Raw genomic sequence first — 3,822 nt, 5'->3', positions numbered from 1 at the left:
ACAGCCAAAAATTGTGTTTTTAGGGCTTTTGCCCGGGGACTCGGGGGATGGCTCCAATGCATTGTTTTAGGGAATTAGGGGTCCCGAGAGTACGAGATTGGTCCCGGGAAGTGGTTTTGGGATTGATTAGTATTAAAGGATGTTTTATATGTGTTGTGACTAGGTCTTTGGAGAGGCTCGAGTTAGAGGACCGTGCTCGCAGCTTTGGGGCATCGAAAGCTCAGGATACAGGTAAGAGAACTGTAGCACCCGTAGAGCAGGGCTTGGGCCCATAGTTTTGTTGCAGGGCGCGGCCCTAGATTTTATTATTGCTAGGATGTAGCATTACATGAATGATTATGTATTTGATTGCTATTTGAGTATGCTAAATGTGGAAATAGCAGAATGAACGGAGAAGGGCCGGGAACGACGAAGGGCCGAGAACGGCGAAGGCCAAGAACGGAAGTGAGACCGGGAATACCACTGAGCACCTGGAGTGCTCGTGGTTAGGGTAAGACCCTAATGGATACATGGGATATCCTTACGGTGTAGATCGAGATCCCAGGCTTTGGTAACGCTTCTGGGACGACATGGCCATATATGTGTTAGATTTTATGGACTGTCTGACTAGATATGAGCTATCTGTTGTGATAACTGTATATTATGCATATGTTATGTACTGTTTGAGTTTTCTTGCTGGGCTTCGGCTCACGGGTGCTCTGTGTTGCAGGTAAGGGCAAAGAGAAAGTCAACCAGCCTTGAGTATGGAGAGCGTGGGGGCGGCGCGTACATGTTTGGCCTGCCCGACCGTTTTGGTTGGAAACATTTTGAGAAATGGCTGTACAAACTCTAATTTTGATGGTTAACAACTTATAAACATGTTTTGGGTTGTAAATATTTTATAAACTGAGTTCTGAGATCCCGTATGTTAAACTTTTGAACTTTTAATGAAATAGAGTACTTTTTTTTTAAAGATTACAGCCTAAACTTCTGTTTAATCACACTTTTGCTATAAAAACCTCGTCTAGCGAGTTAATTGCACATTTTAACCTCACTTAGTAACGGCTCTAAGGTAGTAGGGCGTTACACTATCTCTCCTTCTCTCTCTTTTCTCTCTTAGCAAAGGAAAAACTCTGAATTTTTTCAAGAGAATCAAGTTGAATACTTGGGAATTGAAGGGAATAATCTGGAGGATTAGCTCAGGAACTGATCAAGGTCTGAGATAGAGCCAAGGTAAGTTTTGAATTTTCGTTTCTGAGGTTAGGAATTTAGAGAAATGGTTGAGTTTTAAATATCTGTGGTTTTGGCATTTAAGGTGGAAATTGAGGCTTGAAACTTTGAAGATAGGTCAGGGGACTCTTGGAGAAACGATTCTACAGCTGAGGTAAGGTTAAATTTAAAGTTTGATGGTTGAATTTGAGAGTTTTCATGGCTGGTTTTGAGTTCTGTGGGTTTGAAATCTCAGAAATTGGAATTGGGATTTTGGTGAGTGTTAGGCTGGATTTTTGGTGGAGTTGTGTTGCTTAAATCATTCTAATGTTGTTATTATTAATTGGTTTTGAGTTGGGGGCTTTGGGATGGCTTAAGGTGAGGTTTAGAGATTGAAAATGGTGGATTTTTCTGGGTTCGAAGGGTCGGGCCGCGGCATGGTTCTTGGTAAGCCGCGGCCCTTCGAGGCTGTTGCATGCTGAGGAGGGAGGGCGGGCCGCGGCATGGTCCAAGCAATGTCGCGGCCCTTACATGTTTTTGTGCCTTAGATGGTTCTGTTTGGGGGCCATGCCGCGGCATGGGTGTCCTATGCCAGGGCGCTTAAGGGATTTTGGGATTTTAGGCTTGGGAATTTAACCTAGGGTGCTTGGGATTGAATCTTTTACCATATTTGGTCAAGTTCAATGATCCGGGGACTAGAACTTGGTTTGGAAACTCATTTAAGATTGTTAATGGTATCTTTCATCATGGTTGTGACTAGGTTTTAAGCTAGGGCTCGGGGATCAGATCGCGCTCAAGGAGTATCGCCCGTAGCTAATTCATCTAGAAGCTAAAGGTAAGAAAACAACATCCGGTTGAATATTTGAACGAGACTAAGGGCTCCGTGATATATATGATTGAAATAATGGTATTATGCCATGTAAATTGTAAACCAACGGCCTAAGCGTTCCACGGTTAACTTGTGCAATTGGCACGGCTTGGACACTGGTATCCGAGGACAACTTATTATGCACTGAGCTCGGTTTAAGCGGGCCGGAGTTAGTGGGTTAAACAGAGGGTGCGACCTAAGGTGTCGACCCTAGCTTTTGTGTTAATTGACTATTATATTTGGCTATGAATGTGATTAATGAGATTGTTGAATAATCTGAGTATAGATGAGGTTACTTGTACCTTGATATGTGCTTATATGATGTAGATTGAATATCTGAACATGCTTATTGGAATGTCTGTTTGAAAATATGGTTTACGCTGTGTATGTTGTTTTCTTGCTGGGCCTTGGCTCACGGGTGCTGCGTGGTGCAGGTAAAGGCAAGGGAAAGATCGATCAACCTTGATTGGAGAGCTCTGCGGGGTGAATGTACATGTCAGGCCGCTCTACAGCCACGGTTGAGGAGATTACAGGGACGAGAGGACCAGAACCTTGTATTTTGCCTTAGTATGGCTAATGTTTACTCTTAATTGTTGAATTTTGCAAAATCAACTTTTAAACATTGTTGAGTTTTGGGGATCCCTTCTGTAAATTGTTTATAACTTATAAAATGTATCTTTTGAGGCCAAAATGTCTTTTAGCCCTAGAACACTTTAGCTAATGACACGTTTTGATTAAACGACTTGATTAGCAAGTCTCACACCTTTACAAATACACAGTGTAGCGATCTTGGCTATCCAGGGCGTTACAAAAATAACTCCCAAATTTTTATTTTAATTCCATAAACATCCAATTAAACATTGGTAACATCCATGGGGTTGGTGGAATTTGAAATTCAAATGGTGTATCAAAACTCTATAACTAGGAGCCTAATACTTACTTGTAAGATACACCATTTTCTATCCACAAAACACTTGGCTAGAAAATACACCAAAAAGTTTGATAATTCCAAAGAGTTATTTCCATACTTGAGAGTCCCCTAGTGCTTAGAGAATAGAGAAAATAAGCTTTTGGACAAAGGTCTTGAACCTTGTTCAAGTTGGTGATCTCCACTACTCTACACTTTGGTTGTGTGAGAGTTCTTGTTCTTATTCTTGTTTCTTTATTTTTATTTTGTTTTTTGTTTTATTTATTTCTTTAGGTTATATATTTATTTGTATTATTTATGCTTTGAGTTGTATTCTTCTTCTTCTACATCTTTCTATTTTATTTGCATCTATTGCAATGGATTTGTAACATTTCATTAATCAATTACATTTTCTATTGTATTTTTGCATAGAGTTGTATTTTGATTTTCCCTATTTTCATTGAATAATATATATTCTCTAACACATCCAATCTTATCTACTTGGTCAATGTCTTGGACAAGACACCATACCATTGTGTAAGTAGATCATATCGTAGATTACCAAATCAGCAGTAAAAATCACATACACTGATTTAATCTTTAGGATTGATTATTTTGAACATATAATTACAATTATAATTATAATTATAATTCACTGTGACCTAGTCACTATAAGTGTAACTATTCATATGTTTGAGATTTTATAAATGTTTATATTGAGCAATAATTATGTAATAAAACACGCAAGCAATGCAATTGAAAATCAAAAAATATTTTTTTCTACTTTTATTAATAATCAAAAGTGTTATAGTTTTATAAGGGCATAAAACCCCAACACAAACATCACCAACCAAATTTG

Source organism: Humulus lupulus, chromosome 8 (assembly GCF_963169125.1).
Source record: "Humulus lupulus chromosome 8, drHumLupu1.1, whole genome shotgun sequence".
NCBI lineage: Eukaryota > Viridiplantae > Streptophyta > Magnoliopsida > Rosales > Cannabaceae > Humulus > Humulus lupulus.
Note: the sequence above shows the minus strand (reverse complement) of the source record.